Source organism: Aquila chrysaetos, chromosome 5 (assembly GCF_900496995.4).
Source record: "Aquila chrysaetos chrysaetos chromosome 5, bAquChr1.4, whole genome shotgun sequence".
Lineage (NCBI taxonomy): Eukaryota > Metazoa > Chordata > Aves > Accipitriformes > Accipitridae > Aquila > Aquila chrysaetos.
The window spans coordinates 53,464,046-53,489,216 of record NC_044008.1 but is presented as its reverse complement, the minus strand read 5'-3'; the positions used below and the strand labels follow the sequence as shown (position 1 = coordinate 53,489,216).

General features: G+C 44.0%; 1 long non-coding RNA gene across 2 annotated transcripts; it reads right to left on the bottom strand.

Annotated features, from left to right (window-relative positions):
• Positions 1–232: 232 nt before the first annotated feature.
• On the bottom strand, positions 233–14,126 carry LOC115342035. Of its 2 annotated transcripts, none has more exons than XR_003923609.1 (3): positions 14,042–14,126; positions 13,447–13,547; positions 233–301 (listed from the first exon to the last, which is right to left on the bottom strand). It is a non-coding gene; the product is annotated as an uncharacterized LOC115342035 (long non-coding RNA). The 2 variants fall into 2 exon arrangements; XR_003923608.1 differs by having other exon boundaries at positions 13,870–14,109.
• Between the last annotated feature and the right edge of the window lie 11,045 nt (positions 14,127–25,171).

Here is a 25,171-nt window from a genome sequence, read left to right as displayed (position 1 = left end):
CATAAATATAAACCTCTGCATAAGCTTTTGGATTCTATTGGGATGAACAGGGAAGAGAGAGTGATCCAGGAATGAAAGAGAGAAATTTGACCTGCATCTTAGGCAGATGATTTGTTGGTAGAAGAGTAAATGTAAGATAGTCCAATGGCAGTTAACCTCCCTGTGTCCGGATTTCTCATCCGTAAAATTATAATAATGATACTTGCCTTTGTGAAGTACTTTGAGATCTGTGGTGGAAAAGTGATGTATGAAGACAGTCGTTGTTATTTCAAAGGGTCAGAGAATAGCAGGTGTCATAGATCTGGAATTACACAATAGACAAATATTGCAGGGAGAACAGTGGGAGTCAGCAATACCCTGTAGTTTGTTGTAGCTTTAATAATGTTGGTGGCTTTCCTATTCAAGTGCAATATTTCAGGTAATTACTCCGTTGCTCACTTATCAGGGAGGGGGTGAGAAACAGTTTATTTTGCTGGAAGAACATACCTGGAGCCAAGCAAAAATAACCTGGTGTGGAATAATTAGCAAATTCCCTTATCCTATGCAGTTTTCCTAGAGACATTCCCGAACACTCTTGTTCAGTTGGAGGATTTACCAATTTTCTCAGCCATCAGTGACTTTCTGTAACACGAACACAAGTTGCCGTTTGGGGAAAACACATTTCCTTCCCCCCAAAATCTACATATATCCCTGTTGAGGATGACAACTTTCATGTGATTCCTCATCAGGCTGAGTGTTTGTACCCATATCTACCTCTCACACATCATTCCCAGCCTGTCCCAGGATACAGTCTTGGGGAAGCCACAGCCCCATCCTTGCTGAACCCCTGCCATTTCCAGGGGTCATGCCTGACTTTGCACGATGCCTCCTTTCATCTTCTCCTGTGCTCCAGCCCAGTGCTTACTGAAGGAAATCAGAGTGAAATACAGCTGAGCAGATTAATATCCATTGTGAAGGGATGTGGGGAATATGCAATCATACAGCATGGATGCTTGACAGCTCCATGTGCGACAGGAGAGGAAAATCAAAGCAAAAAGTGCATGCATCAGAGGGACAGCAGCCAGGGCCCTTTGATTAGTCTATACAGAGTATGCCTGGAAAAAAACAGAGAGGATTCCTGTCCGAACAGTGGCACTAAAGTCAGGCCACAGCTCACACCAGCACCAACCCCAAGCAGAGCACATCACTCATGCATCAACTGAGCAAAGCTCATGGAAGCTGCCAGGCCGATGGCCCCATGTACAAACACACCTCCCTGCAGAGTGCATAGGGGAGGAAAAATCAGTGCAGTGTATTCAGTGCAATGATGTAAGTCCAGAATAACTTCACCAGTGGTAACACACAGTCATCTTTATGTCCCTGACCTCATGGCTCGAAAAGCATTTCAGATGTTTAGATATCTAAAACTAGGCAAAGATTTCAACCTCTGAAGCTCTTGAGTTCATCCACAGGGAGATAAATTATCTCCTCTATCAAATGTATTCAGAGAGGCCTAGAGGAAAGAGTTTAGCAGCCCTGCTTTGCCACAGACTGTTCTCCAGTGCAGACAGGAGAAACCCAGGGAACAACAGTGAGAAGCCAAAGGAGGAGCGGGCACACACGCACACCCCTTGCCTGCCTGAGGTGAGCCACCGTCTCTGCTGGTTGCCTGCTGTCCTGTCCACTGCAATGCAGGGCTCCAGCCGGCAAATTGCCACCTAACGCGTGCACAATCACGGGCATTTCAAGTAGCTTTCAAAATACCTGTCTGGATAATGATGGAGCTTGTGTGTCAGGCCAGGCCATCCAGCTGAGCTAAGTACACGTCTGAAGAACGGTGTTGAGGGAGATGAGGCAGCTGAGAAAAGCGATTCTGTTGGTGTCGCTCAATCGCCTGCAGATCGCCTGGCTTGGATCAGGCAGCAGCTCCTTCCCTCCGTGCACTCTCAAATCCCAACCCAGGCAAGTCAGTGTGAGTCGTCCCTGATGACGCATGAGTTAGAGGATACTGAGAGATTGACTTTGTTCTGTGTGTGCCCATAGGTCAGTTGAAATCTCCATCTCCAGGCTTTTCTCAGCCGTACCCACCTGCCAGTGTGTTACACACCCAGAAAAGGGCTTGCTGATGACTGATGGCCGGTGGTGCTCCCTCCACCCTGCAGACTGGGAGATCAACATCTGCCATGCCTTTCTAACTCATCCCCAGTCCTTCTCTGCAAAACCCACGTGGCTTCTCCATTTGCACAATTGTACTAGTCTGGGAAACCACTATTTCCCCCCACCCGCTTCTTTCCCTCATATTTTGCATAAGGAAGACAGAAATGCTTGGGATAAAATACAAAACATTCCCATAAAATTTGTATCACTCCCTACTGCCCTTCTCCCCTGACTGAAACTAAATATAGCAAAAGCCAGTCTGCTGGTTGGAACAAATACAAATAAATTAAAGACAGGTACGATAAATCAAGCCCGGGTTGCTCTCACACTGTGGTCTGCATGAGGTGACTATCTTCTGTCTATGATGGCACTAGCAGGACATTTTTATGTACCAAATTACAAGAGATTCGTGATCACTGAACAGATGATACTGTAAAGCCTAGGGGTGACTTGCTGAAACTTTAGCTAAAACAGCTCTGCACTGCGTCCAAGAAACATCTGCCTGATCTCTTGCATTTGTAGAATCATTTTTAGATCAGAAGGACATTTTGGGATTATTTTCTTTCAGTGGGCAATGCAGATTTGGTAACAGCAACTTTTTGCAAATTTATATTTGCTTCACTGAATCCTTCTCTGAGGCTGGAGGGGGAATTTAGAAACTTCATTTTGACATTGAATTTGTTATTTGAATCTAAATGTTTTATTTTGCCACTTTCAAACAAAATATTTTGATCTTTGCTTTGTAAATTTAGTTTGGTTAGAAATTGCCTTCCGTTTTATTTTGAAAGGTGTGCTCAAAACCCAGCTGTTACCTCTTATAAAGGGACAAAAGAAATGTTTTGCTCAAACTAAGATGCTTTTTTTTCCTTTACTTTTGGCTTGAAAATAACCGGTCAAAAACAACACAGAAAAGAAGTGTTCTTGCTAGTGAACCGAAAATTCAATTACCTGAAAAGCTCTTATTCTCATTTCAGTATAAGGTCTTGTCTGTAGAGGGAGGTAAGTGTGCAGCACACTCCAGTACACATTTACAACCCAACCTGTTGAATAATACCTCCCCCAGATGGATGCCCTCCACTGAGGACAAAGTTAGACCATTAGAAGATAAGTTTTCCCGATCAAAGCAGAATGAAGCTTGGATTCAACCCACTTGCCTTAGCTCATCTAAGGCCTGAATTGCCATCTGGACAGGCCTGTTTCTCTTCACTGGGTACCCAGGGATTCTGAGCCAACCTTATGCCAACTCAGACACCTTGGTGAAGAAGCTAGAAAGGAGGAATCTTGGCCTTTGGTGCCCATGAAGAGTGTCCTCCCAGGGTTGGGTGACTACCTGACTACATTATGGCCCAATTGTTAAGCATCAGTGACCCTACAAAGCCAAAAAAAGTCAGCAGATTTTTGCACAATACCCTTCCTATGAGGTAGGTTGCCTCAGGAAGGCTATGGAATAGTTTCTCATGAGCTCCTCCTCAGACGGTTCTATCAAACCTCTCCATACTGAATGTGGGGAAGGTTCAAACAAATATCCACATGCCCAGGCCTTTATCTGAGTTGGGCATGGACTTGCTCCATTGCAGCAGGCTGAGAAAAGCCTCTTAGGAAGATGCCCCTGATTCAAAGGCTACTATCATGACCGAGGTAATTCTGTGAGCCCAAATAATGATCCTAGACTTGCCGTTGGGGTCTGAGTAGCATCTTCTGCAGTAGGAAAAATGTAATATTGCACCTCAGAATTTAAGAGTCCCAGAAAATGAGGGGGTTTAACTTCTTAATTCATTTCACAGTCCAAACAATTCCTGTTTGTGCCTGGAACCTTCCTGGCTCTGACTCATCCTCTTTCATGCTCCACCTTGTCCATGGGATGAAACCTTAGACGCATCAACTGCTGTCATCCAGAATGTAGTCTGACAGTGATTACAAAACCTCCCTGGGGAGACTGTGAGTGCAAGCAGCTGCTAAAGCCACACAAATGGGACTGTGTGGCAGTCCACAGATCTGGCCTGCACGCTGTCGACTTATCACCCTTACAAATACAAAAGCGATGCTCTTTTGTTGGCCTGGCTGATGCACCACCACTGCCCCTCTCTAGCAGAGCTCAGTGCGTAGGGGAATGCAAGGAGGCAAATGTAGAGCTGCTTTCCTCCTTGTTCACCGCCCTATCCAGATCCTGTTTTCCCATCAACAGCAGAGTCTGCAGGAGGTAAGGTTGGAGGCTGTCTTCTGTGGGGTGTTACACTGCTGCATCATCCCCATCAGGCTCAGATGTCAGTAAGCCACAAGGAATCAGCACTTTTGCTACTGTGATAGGAGTGTGACCTTTGTTTCTCCAGTAGCTCGATCTGCTTTATCTAGGGAAATCACAGCAAGTGCGCTGTGCCAAGTCCTGATCCCACTGAAGTCAGTGACACAGCTCCAGTTGACCTCAGTAGGACCAGGATTTAAGTAGCACCATGTAATTCCTATAGGCTTCTTGTGCAGTTTATGAAACATATGTGCTTGCTCTCTCTGCACGCTTATTTGACTTTCACACTCTTGATGGAAATGTGTCTTTATAAATTTACAAATAGCGCAGCAGCTGTGTGTTTATATAACCTCATTTGAGGGCCACATGTATTCTCACCCTTGTGCTATTAATATTTATACTGTCACAACCACGTACACACAAATACCTCACACAAATACACATGCATGCTGTGGAACAATAAGGAAAATAGATTAAAAACCCTTCTGAGTCGGTCATGCCTTTAAAAAAATTCATGGAAAGGCAGATCTATGTTCTTGAAAGACATTACAAAGGAACTTTTCACCAGATCCTGGTGACTTTGTGCAAATTTCTATGCTTTTGCACCCTTATTTTCTGCACAGCAACACCTCTCCCTGATTTGAAGTGACCTGAGTCTAAAACATTTTGCAGAGCAAAGTCAGATATTTCAGCCAGTCAGGAGATAGACAATTTATAGGGCAGCCAGGACCTGAAGCACTGCAAGCTATTGATGGCAGGGCAAGTGACTACAGCTGCTGCTGCTGCTTCCCAGCCAGTGTAATAAGCATTGTTCAGAAGGCCACAATGGAGCTGGGTAACAGCTCTTGATGAAAATTACTTTTTTTTAGACAAAAATGCAGAATCAGGCTGCTTTAGTCAATCTGCAAATTACTCAACTTGCTTCAAATGCAAACAGGAAAAAGAACTGCAAAACATACAGCCTAGACATTTTATTTTGACAACTCAGATGAAACATTTTGATTTCCTCATGCTGAAAAGCTTAGCATTCTTGAATTTGCCTCCATTTAATTTTGTCTGTTCCAAAAGATGAAAATTATTTGTCCTATCCTAAATATTAATTATTTTTTAACTTTCTGCTTTGCTAGAGAAATTGGTTTAAATGATCGCTTAAAGTTGGCCAAGTGCAATTTCTTCTCCTCCTTCCCTCCACACTGATTTTCCAGCTCAATGAACCAGCTCCCTGTAAGGAGCCCAGTCTAGCCTTTGTTTTGAAGGTCCTGAGACCAAAGAGCAAACATGCAAAGGTATGAGTAGGACAGACTTTCTGCACCCAGTTGTACAGCATGCACGAGGCAGAGACCAAGCAGCCTTGCTAAGTCTCCTCCTTTCCTTTTACAAGGAAACTTTGCTGTGAGACCACATGGCTTTTCTGATGCCAGCAAGTTCCCTGCAGATGGAGAGAGCAAATAAAAATGTGCATATTTACATTATACATGCAGATTAGATAGTGTGCATTCCTCACAGCCTGTCCCTGAAACACCCTCCAAAAGGAGCGTGGGGGAGAATGCAAAGAAGTTGAGTCCAACTCTGTTCTCTTATTGTCTCACTCCCACACCCCTGCTCTTAAACAGTATGTACCCCTGGCTGATTAACCCTTTCTAGTGACCTGCATAGTGGATAAAACTCTCAGTGACTGGCAATCTCTACCTTAGTGCAAAAAGTGGAGATGTTTGCTTTCAGAGGACTGCTAAATTCAAAAGCCAGCAGAAGTATCTGCAGGATGGCAGTGGTAATGATGGGGAAATTAATTGCTGCATTTCTTAACCTTTGCATTATCTGGTGAAAGGAGAGAGTGGGGGTGTGGATACATGTGTGTGCACATAAGGAGTTACCCTGCCATGGAGCCAAAGCATTGAAATGGTGAACTGAAGCCCTGTTGTATTTACAAAGAGCTTTTGCAACCAGGCTGACTTCCACAGACCACCTCATCCCCGAAGCTCTCTCTCCAAACACCCTTCCTCAGCACCCGCAAGCCTGCTCCCTCTCAAAGCCGGTTTCAGCCTCTCCTTTTTGGCTCCCCTCCAGTACCCATCCCTCCTCCAGCCTCACCTCCTTGTGCATTCAGGGGAGCCCCCAGGGCTCTGTAATGACCTCCTGAGCAGAGGTGTCCCTTCCCATAGAAGTCCTACTGTGAGCTCAGTTTGGGGAGAAGCGGGTTCTTGGGGGAAGTAAGGAGCAAGCCAGTGAAGGGCCACCCAAAGTCTGCTCCTAGAGAAGGTCAAATATAGCTTCTTTGAAAGCAGTAGGAGTGCAAATGGGAGAGTAGTATCAGACTCGTCTCTCCCCATACTACAAGATCTTTGGGCTCAAGGCTGTTGCCTTCTGCTGAGCCAGGTCCTGGATACCTGCCTGTGGGCTGAGCTGCTCAGCCCCATCTGGAGGGAGACCACCAAGACAAGAGTTTGGCCCACAGTGAAACCATAAGCTTGCTCCAGGTGTCCCCTTCTTAAAAGGCCTGGAGCTAGACCCCTGCACATGCAAAAAAAACTCTGCAAGGAAAGAAGCCTGGGATCATGCTTCACTGACAAAGCCAGGGCAGCAAGAGCCTGCAGGCAATCAGAGACCATTGCTTGGGCCGTGAGGCATCACCCTGCTGAGCACACATGCTCCTGCATTCATCTGTATCTCCTCTCTCACATGGCAGCACTCACGTCTGCTCTTTCAAATGACATTCCTCCTCAGGGCACTTGTTCTTCTGGTTCTTCATTGAGTGAGCAACACGCTCGCTCACACACGCTCCCTTCGCCCTCCCACGCAGCTCAGCATTGCAATTCTCTATTAGGAAGTTATGCCCCATTTCTCTCCAGAAAATCCTTGCCAGGCTCTGCCAGCTGCCACCTCACTGACAGATGTTCTGCTCAAGCACACACTATCATTTTTACATAGTGGCAGCCTGATTAAATATTTCACGCCTCGTGCCAAACTTTTAGTGCTTCCAGTCAGAGGGAACAGTACAGCTAAGTCCAGCCTGGGCCATGCAGGACTTTGGGGTGCTGATCCCTGAACTCTTTGTGGTCTTCTCTGCAGGTGGGTCACAGTGCTATGCTTGGAAAGAAGCTTTCCTTTGAAGTGGGGTTGACTCCAGTCTTTTGAGCTGCAAGGAAAACTGCCTGCACAGTACAAGCTGTAGGAAAGCGCTTGACTGAATACAACATACAGAGGAATGAGAGATTCATGGCATTTCCCAGGCAGATGAACAAATTATACTTTTTGATATCTTTTTGAAGGTGCAGTTTTCCAATTTACATCCATGAGGTATAAATGCCTTTGACTTTTTCCATATAGTGAAATCAACAGAAAAGCAAGAGGCTGTTAAGCATTGCGGAGTGGGATAGGCGAGGTGAATGGCAAAAACCTGAGTGGCAGATTCTGGGATGGAGCACAAAGTGTGCTGGGATTTCTTGGGGTACTGTGGACTTTAGGGATTATGAAAAGTGAGTCTTTAGGTGGTGTAAGAAGCCTTCTGAGCTCCTTCCGACAGATTTTATGATGTCCTTACTCCTGTGATAGCAATGATAGCAGAGCAAATGAAATGCAGCTTAAAATCATAAGGAAGTGAAAACAATTTCCCTGTTTCATGTTGCACATTTACAGTCTCTTCTTCAAAGACCTTGCACATAGCTATTTTCTTCTGTTCTAAATTGGCTTTCACACTACTTTCACCAGCATTATACCTGGGTGCTTCCTGTATTACACCAAGGAATGTGACTAATATCTCTTACAGGCAGTTTGTGATGGTTCTTCTTTCTCATGAAGGATATTACAGGCTGGACCAACGCAGCTGTTTCTAACACTGATTAGCTCATACGGCTGTGTGCAATTAAAGCTGTAGCTAAAAAAAAAAAAAAAAGCGCCTGTTTAAGGTCCCAAATCAACCCCTAAATATATGTGCAGACAAAATTAGGAAATTGCTTTTGCATTTTTAAAGAAGCTGTTTGATCATCCAGCCCTCATTCACTTAACATTTACAATATTGCCCTTCATAGCCTTGGAGCCCAGTTTACTTTAGTGTTACATCAATTTTACTTTCAGGCGCTGTAATTCTCTGGTAGGTCAATGCCAATCCTGTTATGTTCTTTTAAGGTGCAGTGTATCAGCTCACAGAATGGCAGGCACAGAGTTAAACAATTAGTCCATTGCTGTCTTAGAGCATAGGAAAATGTAATGATGACCCAAGATTTTACTGCAGAAAGGGAGCCCACCCGATGCACTGCATGAATTAGGCTGACAGATCACCACATTTACAGCATCTTAAACGCAGGTCTGGAGTAACTTTGTTTAAAATTGGAGGAAAATAGTAAAGTCAATGTGGCACAAAGTACCACGCAAGTGTTGTGAATAAAAGCTTCAAAGGGTACTAAAGTGCCATTGATTACCTGTGAGAGGATCTTTAAGATCTCAAGTCCAAGATAAAGAATTTACATATACACTGTAATGTTAAACCATCATCACTACATTTCTAATAATCACCTCTTCTCCAGTAGATGAATCCAGCCATTAGCATCCTGTCAAGTGGTTCTCACTAGAGATACACAAGGAAATCATGGCAAGTTAGATTCCTGTTAAATTCAACAGTATTATGCCCTTCAAATCCACCAGTGGTCACCTCTGTTTTGGCAGCTAAGATTTTAAGAGGGATTAGCATGCCTGTTCTTAATGATGGCTTAATATCTTGCATATCTGGAAAGCCAGTCAGAATTCAGAGGTGGAAACAAGATGCCTCATCACCTTTCTCTATATTTTTATTGTACCTCATACCATGACTTTTTTTTATAGAAATAGAATCTAATAAACTAAGATCATATACTTTTGGGGAGAGCAGAGGAGGAGAAAATTACACATTTGGTTGGTAATGATAACAAGATTGCCATATGAAGCATTTGAATAGATACTGACTGTAATTTTGAGGAGGAATTTAGAACAATGCAGGATGAGCATGGCATGGATGAAGTGGATTTAAACCTGACAGAGTGCAAAATGGAGATGGGGAATGAAAAGGGAAATCACTCAGAGTGTTTCCATATGTAACCTCTGAGAACTGGTATTTCTAGCTCTCTTGGAAAGCAGTGACCCCCAGAAACACATGTCCATGGGTGATTTCAGGCTGGAACATGTGTTCAGTGTCCTCTAAGGTAATGGGCTGAAGACAAAAAGAAAGGAGAGTAGGAAGAGTGAGCTGGTATTAACTAGAGGTGGGTATCCACATGGGAAAGCTGTGCCATGTGCTGGTCTTCACAGTTCAAGAAAGCTGTTGGCAAATGAAAGGTACTTCAGAAAAAAAGCATCGGTAATTGTTTCAAAGACAAGAATGTCACCTTAGACTCAAATCTCCACCCAGGTACCTTACCAAAGACCAGTTGATGGGCTGACTTGGACACAGTTCAGAAACTCTTACATGAGGAACACTGTGGCAATAAGCTCAGCCTGGAAGATAGAAACAGCCAATTACAGTGGCTTAAAATAAGAGCTAGACAATGAATTTTAGTGTATTTCGCATAAAGCATCCTTCCATCATTACTGCTTATCTCATCCTTCTTCACTAGTACCTTTGTTGCTGTTTCAGCCCTTGAGCAGTTTCTCTCATTTGTTTTTGACGCTTTGGGCTTGCCCTAAGCCTGCTCGGTGATGACATTCCCTGAGTTTCTTTTCAGGGGTGTGGAGTGAGAAAGAATGACAGCAAGGCATGTTCTGGGAGCACCATCCTCTGCTTGCAAGACTCCCATGAGCATTTTTAGGGTCAGACTACCTTCTGAGGAAGAAAGCCAGCACCAGAGCCCCACTTTCTCCACCTGTGTGGCCTGTACCGCTCCGCTTGTCAACACATAGGCTGCATGCACTGGGACAGGGAGCAGCTTGTGTTCGCAGGGACCTCAGAGGAGAACAGCCTGGAAATGTCAGAACTCCTTTCCTTTACAAGCCCGCTCTTGGGAAGTCCGGGAAGAAGCTCAGTCCGGTCACAAACTGCAGTAAGGAGGATGCTGTCATGCAGAAAATCTTGGCAGAAGCCTTCGACTGCTGAACCCTCTCCCAGCACCACGCAACCAACCCAGCCAAGCGAGCGACAGCTCCTAACAGGCCATCTCCCAGCCTGGCCCAGATCCGACTAGCTGTCTGAGCCAATGCTCGCTATCGCTGTGTTGCTTTACCTAGACAGAGCAGGACAGGTGGCATTGGCAAGAAATCAAAGAAAAGCAGTTCATTCCTGGGGAGTAGTCTTCCATTCGAGATGGCACGTGATAGGAGATGTGGTGTGTATTGGCAGCGAGATCAGATGTGCCTTATAACACTTTCTGAAGTTTTGGAACTAGCTCAGGCTTGAAATTCAGAGGAATTTGGTTAACTTGTTCTGTTTTGTCTGAATAGCACTTTTTTTTTTTTGCATGTGGTTTCTGGCTTCAGCTCCTGTTGGGAGTGCTGAAATTCCATCACAAAAGCTGTATCATCACTTAGCTTTTTATTACAGTCTTTCGGCACTACGTGACTGCTAGTGAATCTCCAGCCATGCTGGAAACGGGAAGAAACAACCAACAGATCTTTAGATAATGCAAAAAGACCATGTCTTTCTGCCAATAGCCACCCCCATTTGCATTTTCCCTTTCCTCCAGCAACTGATGCTACCACAAGATGGGATTAACTGGAGGTCCCCTTTACCTTCAGGAAGATTATTTGAGGTGGGACGTGTTTTTCAGAGTGACAGCACTGTGATGGGAGGGAGAGAGATCCCTTGAGGGGTCTCTAATACCCCTCCTTGCATTCCCATTCCTTAGTAATCTCTCCTCTGCAGGCCTGTCCTACCCAGCCCTGCTTAGCTAGTAATTGCTGAAGGAATCAAACAACAAGGTATGGCAGCTGCAGGCATCCAGTGGAAAAAAATCCCCGCATGCACATGCACAGGTCTAAAAGAGAGAGAGAAGGAGAGAAAGCACATTAAAGGAAAGACAACATTTGCAGCAGGCTGGTGTGTCCTTGACCGAAGGAGACATCAAAGACAGCTTCAGTGATTTACTCTTTGACAGGCTGGCATTTCTGTGATTCACGGAGCTAATCAATTAGGTGATACATTCCCCCTCCCTGCCACCCCTTTATTTTTAACAGCTTCTTGCCAAGAGTGGAAATGCTTCAGAACTGAATAGGTACCAACATCCAGACCACTCCGCAAGAGCTGACAAACACCATCCCAGTGGGTCTGAAATGGGGACAGGACACTGCTAAAGGGGATTTATCACAGGGGCAAGGGCAGTTTAGCCCCATCGACAGTGGATGCCACATATTCCTGGGTCATAACACACAGTCAATGTTGCACAGTTTCACAGCCCTTCCATTTAACTGGACTTAGGTCTAGCCCTGCCTCACCCCTTCTATGCCACATGCAGGCTTTACAAGCCGTCCAGCACTTCAGTCCTTCAGCCACATGCAAACAGAGCTTTGGCTTTCGGAAGCACGCTTCCCCCTGAACATATGTATCTACTCCTACAGGCAGTAATAGTGACCCTTTCTTAGACCCAAAGTGACTCTTCATAATTCCTCCCTGCTACATTCAGGCACACAGACATATACATGCACACAAATAAAAGATGCACACAAAAATGTAGGGGTACTTCAGGCACGCACATGCACACAGATAACATCCTTTGATCATGTGCATATTGATGTTCAGTTGCCTGATCCACACTTTATGCATTTTACACATGCAAGCACTCACCCTTATTTCACACACTCCGTGGCATGTATGCACCAATCCCAATGTACGCACCAACTTTCTGGCAGTGGCTGCTCTGATGACTGCTAATGGGGAAAACATTAGTAAAAAGCAGCATTCTCATTGTCTGCTTCCTCTAACTCATTCCAGGTGGGATGCAGGAAAGCAGAGCATGGCTTTACATCCCAAACCAACAGCATCTGCAATAACAAAACCCTTCAGAACTGTTCAGTTTTGAATCCTTGACACGTAATGATCAAAAATAAAACACAGCAATCCTGCATTTTCCAAATGCTGCATCAAGGGACAGCGCACTCCTCTTCATGTGAAAACATCATGCTGGCTGTCCTATTGCATAATGAGAGACACTGTCACAGCAGAGCAATTCTTACTGAGGAGCGAGTCCCAGGAGGCACAGAGGCTGGGAAATGCACCACAACAGGTTTCTGGGACTGAGAGCTGCAGCTGGCCAAGTACTGTGGAAAGCAGCCTGCATTTAATGTTCATGCTTCCCCTCTCCCAGTGAGAAGCTACAGAAGTCTGGCCACAGTTTAGTACAGTCGGGCAGATGAGAGCAGTTTTGGGGGTTCAGGGAATAAACCTCTCCACGCGTGGGATTTTCTGAAGCCCACGGTCATCCCAGTACAGAAATCTTCTCAGAGACACATACAGGGACTAAACCATTTTGAGTCATAGCCAGAGTCTGAATGAGCCAGTCAGCGCTGGGATGCTAAGCCAGCCACATCAGTATTTGCAGTGTTTAAAATTTCATTGAAGATAATATCAGAAATCTCTAGTATTTATGGCTGCAAGACTTATCTTCTGAACATGGCCACTGTAGTGCTCCCGGTGTGAATATGCTTAAGCACAGCTCAAAGCAGCAGGCATGAGTCTGAGCAGGTACAAAGCACAAGGAGAAAGCAATAGTGCTGCCCTGATGTAAATCCAGGTTCAGAAAAGAGCCCCAGTTACTCCTGAAAGAAAGGAGATTTTTTTCCCTACTTGTTTCAAGACTCACAACCTGTCCTGGTGCTTGACAGGAACTATTACAGGGTAATTCTTGGTGAAAGTTTCACTACTGATCTTTCCAGGAGAAACACAATGCTAACAAAGATGAGAGGACAGTGTTGTGCACCAGCAGAGCACCATCAGACAGATATTTGTTGAGAAGGTGGGAACTCACACAGGTTTTACCCCTGCTTCTTAGCATCATGAGACATAACATAGCTGCATGGTGAAGAAATCCTCCCCTCTGGGTTCAGACTGGAGATCTCTCACTCTGGCACATTTGATTCAGAGAATACAGGAAAAAAAATGACAGTCTTACCACGTTCTCTCCCCTTCATCGCACAGACTGTCTTGAGCATCCTGGGGCGCACCCAGCTGAGCCCTGACTCCTGGCTCCCTCTCGCTGCTCAGAAGAGTCTCCTGTGAAAACAGAGACATTGTTGAATATTCTCTAATTTGATCTGGATGAAATCTCTCATCAGATCCTGCTGCTCTTCATGGCAAAATACCCACAGGCAACAGAGTCCAATTTTTACCCGTTCAGCTTCAGGCATAAATTTGCTGTTTTCAAAGTGGAGACAGCATCAGATGGCAGAGCAAAGGGGGGAAAAAAAGTCCTTCACCAGCTGTGAAAACTGCCCTTTTAATTTTCATGAAAAGATATGAGACAAGAACAAAAGAAATGTTCTGCTGGCTGTTTCATTCCTCATTGGTGTTGTCGACAGAGAGCATTTCCTCTCACCATTCAACTCGCAGAAGTCATTAGCTGCTGGATCTCTTTTTAGCTTCCCTCTTTTCCCCTTGGTGAATTATGTCCTTCTAGATATCACCTCTTAAATTCACATTTGATTTTGGGGGGCAAGTTTTATCTGTTCTGTCTGTAACATGAAAATGGTTGTTTCCTCTTCTCCTACCCAGGTTTCTCTGTTGAGGTAAATCCTCTATCTGTTTCTGTTACTCCACTTTGAGGTCTTGCTTCAGATGTTAGTCTTTCTGTTTTACATCTACACTGTATCTCATTAAAACTGTGCACTGGTCCAGATTTCTCCTCATTACAACAGGCAGAGCTTATGGGAACACAGTTACAATGAGGGCAAAGAGTATGGCTCAAACCCAACTTCTAATAGCTCATTAGCAAAAAAAGACGAGTCAGACACTGCTGTTGTTTCCTCATTCCTTTTAAAGATCTGAGAGCCATCCCCTTCCCAGCCCATGGAGGTTAGCAACGTTTAGTCTTCAAAATCAAGGCAAGGCTGTCTTATTCACTAAGGACTGTTGCACAGCCTTAGAAGTGTCCTGGACTCCTGTGTCCTGTGATAATTAATATCTGCAGATGTTCGTGAGTCACTTAATGTGGTTGTTCAGTGCTCATTTATCACCTTCTCAGTGCTCCTACTACACCTGGGAAACAGCGAGGGGAGCGGCACTACACACTGGCAACCCAACTGCTGATGCTCTTTCCTCCCCCACTTCAAGGTGGATCCAGTCCTGCCCGATGTTGTCTCTCTGATATTCTGCTTCTTCTCATTCATAGCTGTTTATGTTTGTATGTCAGCCTGACCCAGATTTGGAGTACAGGTACAATTCCAAATATTTCCCAGAATCTTGGTGGTGGAATCCTAGTCTGGGCTGGTGATGTATTGCACACATGGAGAATGTCAGATTTCCCCCTTTTTTATGCAAATAGACAAAAACAGAGGGAGGTGTTCAAGCTTGTGAAGAAGCCTTAAGAAAGCCCACCTTGTCTTTTGTCGTCTTCCTCTTCCGGGTAACATCTATCAGGAGCTGCTATATACTTGGAAGTGTTATCAAGAGCTACCAGTTCTTTCAACTGTAAGAGAGCAGAGCTAAAATCATTGCCTAGGCTTCACCCTGCCCTTACTCAGGCAAGGTGGCTATACACTATGTAAAAGCTGTGAAAACCAAGCAAGGACCTTAGAATTTATGTGCTCATATTGTTACATTGCTGGGACATCTCTCCGGATGAAGCAATTTACATTGTAAAATATCGGTGCACTAAAAAGCTTAGGAGGAGCTTCATGGTGTTGACAGCTTGGCTCATGTACTCTTACTAGCTACTCACAGTACCTGTCAGAGAAAAAGGCTCTCATCGGTGATATTTAATGCTGAACTTTTGGCTCCATTCAGTGCAGGCTCAAAATGTAACATTTTGACAGTCTCACAGGTTGCCGTGTCTCCTTTTAAGGGAGAGCTGACGCGAAGGGTGCCTCTTCTGAATGGGTGATGTCTGGCCTTCAAAGGACTGAAGAGTGATGAGACCACAATTAGAGAGTGCCCCATCCTTGGGAAGAGTGCGGCTGGTGTGATCTAGCAGGCTTAAAGTTTTGCGCTACAGCTACAGGGCAATTAGGGAGCTGCTTGCTCCGGGGCTCTGCATGTGACTGACAGTGCTGCCCAGTTGAGATAGGAAGGTATCATCTCCCCTGGAGGAATATGCTCCTCAGTTAGAAGTAGGAACACAACTATATTTGAAAGCATTTTATTTTTAGCTTCTCATTCATAATTTCACTTGTGTACGTCACAGTGACTCATGCTTTGTTCCTCCTTCCTCGAGCGGGTGCTTGCAGAGACAACATGATTCTTTGTTTAATGCATGGTCTCTCTATTTGAGGGCTTGTTGTTGCAGTGAGGTTTGGCAGGAACAAGGGCTTCTTTTCAACCAAACACTTTTTTTCTGTGAGAGTTTGGATAAATGTCTTCTTTTTTCCCTAACAAATGTGGGTTTGGTAAAATGCAGCATGGTAAACGCATATGCATTGGTCATATCCATCTGAAACAGAAAAGGCCTCCAAATGGAAAAGGATCTGTTAACACAATGGAGAAGAGACCATCCCATGCATCAAATCCTGTTTCTCACATCACTGCTAACCCCTTAGCAGATGTTCAGTCCAGATGATTCCCCAGAACATCTGTGCCATATCCTCTACCTGCTGCAAGCCACAAAACACCTCCCTGCAAGACCTCACAATAAACTTCAAACCCTGAAGAAAAGACAAAACCTTCAAAACTGCAGTGTACTGCGGAGAAAAATGGGAGAGATCAAAGGCAAGGAAAGGAGCAAACAGCTCCTAATAGTTACCTCATGCTTTCTACATGCACTGGTACTGACTTTTCCTAATGTAAAGCCATAGCACTCTGCTAACAACTAGCACTTTTTGTTACCCTGAAGCTCACAGCTCACCTAAGCTTTCTCTGATCCCTCCAGTGAGCCATTAGTGCACCAACTGTTGTGAGGTTGTTTTAGCAACAGTTTGAAAAGTGATTTTTTATGAGCTGTTTATTACCTTCTCAGATTTATTATGTTCCATTCAGACTGATTATGTGGAAAAAAAAAAATCTCTAACAAAAACATGAACTAAAACAAAACAAAACAAAAAGTTATTTTTCCTTTCTTCCTTTTTTTTCTTTCCCCTACACTTTTGGAATAAATGTCAGAACGAATTTAAGTCAACATTGTCAAAGGCAATCATTGGTCTTGAATATTTCAAACTTTGAGTATCTAAATGAAGCTTCTTGTGAGTGAATTTAGTTGCAGGAGGTGATTTGTGGATCCATTCCCAGTGATTGCAAGGTGATTATCTGTTTCTTCCTCTCTTAGGAAGCTGGGTGTCTCTGGCTGGACACGTTGAAGAGGATATACCTTACAGAGCAAAACATTTTCAAACTTTCAAACATTTTCAGACCTTGATGGTGCTGATGGGAACCTCTCCACGGTCCAGACCTGAAGGACTGCCAGGTGTTGCACCAAGCAGAGGTTGTGGGAAGGATTTACTCTGCAAGAAAACAGGGCTATGCAAACTAACGACAAACCGGTAAGAAGCATCTCAGCTAGATGGTAAACGGGAGTTCTGCCAACAGCTCTAATCTCTGTGGTTGCACTTTGGATAAAAGCTGGTCTGTTGACAAATTAGGGTTTTTTTTTCCCCCATTTACCCTGTATTTTCCTTTAATGGTCCCAGTTGGAGATCAAAGCCACAAATTTCAGCCAATTTCCAGTTTTTGCTGTGCTTTGGAAGTGATTGTTCAAGCAAGTACATGTGCAAAGTAGGTACCTGGCCAGCCAGTCCCCCAACATGGCTGCAAGAAGCCCAGCACCCCTCCACCCCAGCCTCAGCAACGAGGGAGTTATCCCACTCCCCTTGATGCCAGTGGGAGCCGGTCTACTGGTTGTAAAATAAGCTCTGGGAATTGCAAGATGAGGCCCTAGGAAATCCAGTGAGACTGAAAGTTGGACAGCTGGCTGAACGTTTTCACTTTCCCCTGACAGTTAATGAGATGAAAGCCCAGGAGGATTCTCTGACCATTACAGCGTATGATAGGAATGTGGTTCCTGTGCAGCGACTGAACAGAGCTCGTAGGAGCAGCCTCCTGCAGCGAGGAGGTAGCAAGTCTTCATAGGAGTAAATATATGCCCTGGCTGTGTGATGCACCAGCATGTCCCTGACACATCACTCCTTGGGCATTTTTTGCCTTTTTTCTGGTCTGTCCCTTGACTGAAGAGGCCACAGAGAACGACCTCACCTTCAGGCCTAAAGAATGGATTCTCTCAGGTTTAGCTGTGGCATCAAATAGAAATAAAGAACTTCAGTCTCCACAGTAATTAATACCCATCCATCAGCTTTAAAATCACCTGTGTATAATAAATGCAAGAAGCTAAACATCTTGCTGCTGAGCTTCCGCTAGTTGTCATCCAGGCAAGACAATTTATGACACCTTTCCCAAGCATCGTGTCGAGGGCTCATTCATGTAGTTCCTCTAAAGGCCAGATGCAGCCCTGAGAATATGAGAATTCAGAGATTTGCCCTGCTGCCTTGTTACCCTGCATGATCATTTCTAATAAGTGTTCTTGTTTAATCATTTCCCTGCATAAAATCCAGGGTTCTCTTGTGTTTGTCTGTGTCACATTAATAAAGGTCCATTTGGGAGGATGCTGGGGGTGGAAATGATTTGACCGAGGTTAAGTAACAATTGTACAAAATTGTTTTGACATTATGTTAATGTCTGCTCGTGTATTATCCCCAATTTAAAGTTAATCACCAAAACTACTGTTGCAGTTCCCAAAATCTAATGAAATAAGATTTGTTGAGGTGTGAATAATACAGAAATTGAGAAGCTCACAGTCACTATAAAAAAACCTGAAATAAACTGCTAGCTTTAACTGTCTGAGTGCTCATAAAAACTGAGGTGATTTCACAATTATGTCAGACCTTTAGCACTTTGAAATCGTGCCGGTAACTGAGCAGGGTCTGAGCAAAGTGTCCTGTTCATGTGCCTGTGTGTGTGCACAGGGCTCAGAGCAGCAGGATCCCACTCCGAGTCCCAGCTGCGGGGGCACTGCCAGAGGTTTCAAGCTAATAAATATGAATTGGTGCTTTAACGGTCAACGGGTTTGATCATGACTTGGCTGTGCTAGGTTGAACATATCTGATCTGGGAAGATAAAGACAGACTACTGCTATCATGAAAAAGCATTTGAAAAAAGTGATTACCATAAATTCAAATCAAAAAGCTGTGGGGAAACGCTAGCACGAGGAACCAAAAGAGATGGAGGAGTCTGTTTGCGTCCTGTGTTACACCTGAATGAATATGGAGAAAATGGAGGAGGAAACATCAGTGCTGCATTCGAGCCAACATCCCGGTCCACAGCTCACTGTTAGCCGATTCAAAAAAAACAAATACAAAATTTTTTTCAAAAATCAGCTAAATCCTGTCCCACACGGAAGCTTGATGCAGGAAGAATTCAAAGCACAGGATGTGCTACTGGGAAGACGATTTTAATAGCTGTTTCTGTAGAAAATGGAAAATGGGAAATTATGGTGGATTTGAATCAGTGCTTCAACTACAGCAAGGAAATATATAGTCGTTCGATCTGGGAAAGGGCATCCAAACAGCACACCTAAAGGCTTGTTGCCTTAGATATTTGAGTGGGTTATAATGGGAAGGGTGGGAGACCTGCTAGACTGCAGGCTTGGCTGAGAAGGAAGGAAATCAGAGACATAGCTGTGATCAAGGCTGGGTGGCTCAGGGTGAGTTTGCAGGGACAGTGATGCTCTCTGCTTCGTCTGCGCCATGTCAGGTCTGGGAAGCAGGCACAGAAAGTAGGAAAAAAGCAACGTGTGGCTGTGGCAATGGTGCACAAAGCAAAATGCATGGATCTAGCTGCCCCCCAAAAAACAGAAAGAAATGAAAAAGACCCAGGAAAGGATGGAGGAGAAATCAAACTCAGACAATTGCAGCAGCTTTCCTTTAGAGTTGCCCCACGCATAACTAAAAGTTGCCATGAATTACAGAGCTAGTAACATATTCTTATATCTGGACTGAAGTACAAGAAAGACGATAATGACTCACTTAAGGTGCTTATACAATCAGTACTAGAAGCAGCCATAGATGATCCATTTTTTGATCCTCGCTTCACACTCCAAACTGGCTGACTTACTGGGTGAGGCAGTAAGGATCACATTTTTTGATAGAAAATTCCAATTTTCACATGCAAAATGAAACAGTCTGCATTTGCATCTAGTTTTCCTGAGGCTGGGTGTGCAAAGATATAGTCAGTCACAACCCAACCTGTTCCGGCACAGTAATTGCAGCCAGTTTTGTGGATAACAAGTGCAATTTCAAGTGCGGAAACAAGCTTGAGAGAGGCTGAAGACCTGATCCTCTGTATGCCTCAAAAAGCTACAGAATAGCTGCATTGTTGGCTTTAATAAATGCCCATGGAGATTTCATATCCTCTCTAAAGTGGTTCCACAAAATCCTGTTTTCAGCTTCTTCACCTACCAGTATCTGTAAAATGACCCTTGTTCTTCTGGACACTTTAGTGTTGGGACTTCTGCTGTGACATCCAAACGAGGATGTTTTGTGAAGAATTAAAGATGCTTTTCTCTTGAACTTTTAAATGATTTTTTTATAGTATGATGGAGCCAAATATCTATCAGGACAAAATTGATAACAGCTCCCAGAAACAAGAGAAAATGGCCTAGGCATAACATACTTCATGCATGGACTCTAGCTGTATTTCAGAAGGAAAACTAATAGACTGAATTATTCCATAAGTTATTGGAGTTTGAAATAAACCCATTGCTACAATGGTTAGGAAGGAGGTAAATTTTAGAAGTGCTGGTAAAACAGGGATCCTTTCTCCCTGAACTTTCAAGTTCAGGCTCAAAAATCTGTGGCCTTTGTAGACTTTGTCTAATCTCTCTTGCCTTATGAATACCATGGGAAAACTGAGATAGGGACCATGTCTTCTTCTGGTTAAAATGGCATTAATGCTGAGCTATGTGTGACAATGTCACCCTCTTGTAGCTAGGAAAATAACTGCAAGTGTAAGCTTTGTAGTAGCACAACCACCTATGGTCACATCAGACTGCCTGCAGTCAGTCCAGATTTTGGAAGCCAAACAGTCCCAGGCTGGGCTAATACTGGGCTGGGAGTGCAAGAGGGGATTGCAGGCACCGAAGGCACAAGCTGAGAGCTGTGGTCACAAATGCAAAGTAAATATTAAACCACAGAACAACAAACCCATTTAAAAATAAAAATAAAAATAAAAATCTTTGGATCCCATTGCTGTTACAGCTCAGGCAGTAGGCAGGGATCAAAAGGAAAGAACCCCACAGTGTGTAGTAGAGATTGAAAATTGCTAAGGGACTGGGTATGTTAGAGGAAGCAGCTTCAGCAAAATAAAGCTCAAAACTGTTCTGGTGACCTTAATCCAAACATAAGAGCACAAACAGACATCAGGAGTAGTCTCGTAGATTTATTATTTAAACTCCCCTCATTTTCTGCATCACACCATAACTATCCCAATGCAACCAAATATGTTTCATGGGCTGACACATAACTCCACTGGGGAAGGGCTAGGCTCTTCCAAACTGAATTACTAGTCTAGTTAAGTCTTTCTATTGCATGATCTTTTGTAATAACCTCCTTTCCTAATATGGTTTTGTTAACATAGAGTTTTCCAAACTTATCCAAATCAAAATGCTCACTGGTTCTTAGCAATTGCTAATTAGACAAGATTTAATACCCTGGGAACCCTTTGCCTTATCATTGACATGACCATTTTGCTTTTAATTGGAGAAGGCTTTGTGGACAGACTGGTGCCTGCTCAGCCATAATTTTTGTTCTTCTCTGATTAACAATCTCAGCACCATCTGCATTAACAAGTGTTCAAAGTTCATTGGCACTTTTGTTTTCTTGCAGAGGCTTCCGGGAAGTTACTAAGAAACTTAGCATTTCTATAAGGCTGTGTTACGATAGTATCCGAGACTAGATCTGAGATAGATCTGAGAATACACAAGGTTATTTGATTCATTAAATTTATTTAGTATGCTTATAACTAAAATTACAAGCTCCACCTTCTATGTACAGTTGATTGTTTTTAAAGGTTGTCAACATCCGGTTACAGCATTTGTCTGAGCAATCCCAAACTTCTCATGACTTCAGGCACAGAGAGCCTGTTTCAGCTTTACCTTCACTCTAGCTGAGCAACCAGCTTTCAGGTTGTGTAGGTGAGTTTGGCTAGCCTCTTCCCACAGAAAACAAATCATCTGCAAACTGGAACTCAGGCTAGCCTTGCTGAATGGTTCACAAAATGTTCACTTAGCCTGAAGCTGGGATTTGTGTTGTCTGAGCCAAATTTCAAGGGAGGCAGCAAGGGTTTCTAGTGTTGGGTGGATGCCAGGCAGGTTATGGAAGCTATGAGCAAGTGTTGAGGCCTGTTTCAGACCCAGTTTTGAGAGATGCAGGTTTAGCAAAGTGGAAGCCCTGAGAACTGAAATTCTCATGTAGACACCTAAGAACTGAAAATACAGCTCTCACTGCTTTTTCCTCTGCGATCCGGCTGTCAGCTGGGGCCCATTTGCACATAACCTCAGGTTTGCAGATACCTCCTAGACTTCTGAGACGGAAGTAATTTCGTTTCAGCTTGTGATGATGATTCTTTAAAAATCACAAGGAGAAACTGCTGCTCACAGGTCTCCTTAGCCATCTCTCCAAGTTACTTTCCAAGCTTTATGGCTTCTCCAGAGACACTGGGTTGCTTTACTAACAGTTTCCATCGGCAGCCAGCCCGAGAGCTGCCTGAACCACCATCCAGTCCCTTGCACACAAGGATTAAATGGTGCATTAAAGCTCTGGACTCTGGTGCGTTTGCTCTGCCCAAGCACTGCAATGCCCTTTTGGGCTCTGTTCTCTCTTCTCTGCCCTGTCCTGGGCCCTCCTTGAATTTGCTTATGTTTTGTCCGCAGGATCAAGGTCCTTCTGAATCTGAAGTCATAAAGCGTTGAACACTTTAAAACCATGGGAACACACGGGCCAGGTGAATGTACAGGTCCAGCCGCTACACAATGAGCCAGCGACTTTGTGGCAGAGACTGATAAGTTGGATGGAAGAAAGGAGCTTGGAAACATGGTTAGTCTTAAGGTCAGTCCTGCTTTGTGCCATTAGCCTAGTACTCTGCTCGAGGGAAAAAACATTATTCCGAGTGTAAATCTAGGATCAACAGTAAAAGACTCTTCACGTTGGATTTATTCATCCATTTTTGCTTGGTCCACTTGCTCCAGGCTTTCTAAACAAGGGAGCTGTGTTGCTTGGCTGGCTGTGAGGGAAAGGGGTTAATACTGAAGACTACACGAGGTTCTGCAATTAGACAATTTCTTTGTAGCTTAATGTAGGCGCCAAGATGACCTCAGAGGCCTTTTTTGCTGTTGCAGAAACATATTGGACAAGTTTGCTCAGCAGCTGTGCATTAGTGTTCCGTATTAAATGGGCTGATTATAAATTACAACAGCTACCCTAGGATCTTCCCATCACTTTGGATTTCTTCACGGCAACTTTCTTTCTTTCTTTTCCCTTGCCTCCAAGGGCTGCTTTGCAAATATGTGCCATCTGATGGGAAAGCAGATGGGGGGATAATAAAAGTTATCTTTTATGGATTCATACGAAGATTGCTCTGTCTTTTTTCTCAAAAAAAGGACTTGCCTCATATTTCTTTTCAGGAAAAGAACTTTCAGGCTAGCAATGCGGGACTGATAGCCATGGGAAAGATGGAGGTGTGCATACACCAGAGTATCTGAAGACAGGAGAGATTTTTCAGAGCTCATGATACAGGTAGATTTTTATTATTATTGTTTTGCTGCACCTTAGGCTTTTTATTTATGTTCCGGTTAATCCATCCCACCTGTACTATCTCCCTCCACACAAAAGAAAGTTCAATATATGGTGTGTTTCTGCTTGCTGGAGTGAAGAGTTCATGGAAGAAATCTGGGGAGAAAGGGCTAATCACAGTCCTCTTGGCTGCCTGGGAGAGGGCACACAGCTGCTTGGCTGAGTGCAAGGACCTCCAGACTAGCAAAGTGGCCCAGCTGCTGGGCATCAGTTCATCACTCGCCTCAATTTCCTCTGCACACTGAAAAGACCCATGCAGGAGGGTCTGTGTTTTAGAGTTGCTGGGGTTAGGAGAGGGGTTTTTTTTGTTTGGGTTTTTTTGGTAGCTTTTCCCCAAGCTTTAACTGTAAGATGTGTTGCTGGCTTTGATCCCCTCTAAATAACTGTTTCTTCTGTGTTGCCTGTGATGTTTTTCTTTCTCTTTAGTGTTATTTCTGGGGGAAGTTATGTGTGAGGGCTGTTGGTCTGGTGTGAGCAACTAGCAGAAGCTATGTTCTGATTAGATAAATTCATTTTTCCAATTGTTTTCTGGGGGTAGCTGGAGTGCCTGTGCTTTTTTTAACTGAGGTGTGATTTTTCGCTGAGAAGCAGATGATCTTTGTCACGGAGGAAAAGGAGCAACAAGTTCCTTTTTCAGCTGTGTTGTTGTACCTATGTCCTGTAATCAATGGGTCTTATCCTCACTTGTCATGTGGGCCCCCCAAATTTTTGAGTGGTGTGATGAATTTTCTTGCAAGTATTTATGGCTCTATTTGCTCTCTTAACTACCTGTTATGAACTCTTAGAAGTTGTCTGTGGATCCCAGGAGTCCTTAAGCAGCAGATTGAAAACATGGTTTGCAATTGTTTGTGAGCTAAGCTCAGAGCCTAAGTATTTTGGCTGACTTCTGAGCTTTGTCTCTTTCTCTTTTCTTCCTTTCTCCCCGATGTATGTATCCATCTCAAGGGACTTGGAGACTCCCAGCCTAACTTTAAGCAGCTAAACCAAACAGAATGTTTTTACAATGGTGTCACAGGCTTTTTGGAGCCTAAAACACAGCAGGAGGTTTAGGCTAATGCAAACCAAAAGCACATTTGTTAACCTGGCCTTCACGCTTAATGTGAGCAAAAGAGCTGCTAGGATGAGGTCAGTGGCACGTAGCACCTCTGAGTTGGCTGAGATGTGAGGGCATGAAAGCAGCCACCTGATCTTACCGACAGGCATGGGAGTGGGGCTCTCCAAGCCGAAAAACATTGAAAAGCCAAACTGCTCAGGCTGAGACTGATGGTGAACCTGTATGTTTTAGACCTGCTGTATATCTGTTATGTGTATCCTGCTCTAAAGCTGGCATAACACGTAGATGGTAGGAGTAGCTCGTTCACAGTTCAGGGGAAAGTACAGGACAATAGCAAATGTTAAGAGGCTTTTTAGACCAGTGGAGAAAAGGATGCAACAAGATCCAATGTCTGTGTTTGTCTAACATTGATTTCCAATTGGGAAACGAGGTGGATGTTTTTAACAAGGTGATGATGAACCCCTGGAGTGGTTGCCTAAGGGATGCGGCAAGCTCTCTGTTACTTAAATCCGATATATCAAGTTCAGATTGCTTTTCTGAAGGAGGCATTCCAGCTCAGCTAGAAGTTCCTGAGCTTGGTAAAGGACTACCAGGTGAATTTTTACATCCACAGGTAAGTGGGAGGTCAGATTAGATGATCATAGCAGTCTTTTTTATCTTCAAAGTTGAAATCCTTGAGCATGTACTTTATAAAAGTGAAATAAAAAAGATGAGAAAGGTCTTAAAGCCAAATATTGCCTGCCAAACCCAATTATCAGGACTGCAGTTCAAAGTGATCTGTGCCCTTGGTGGGCCAGAAG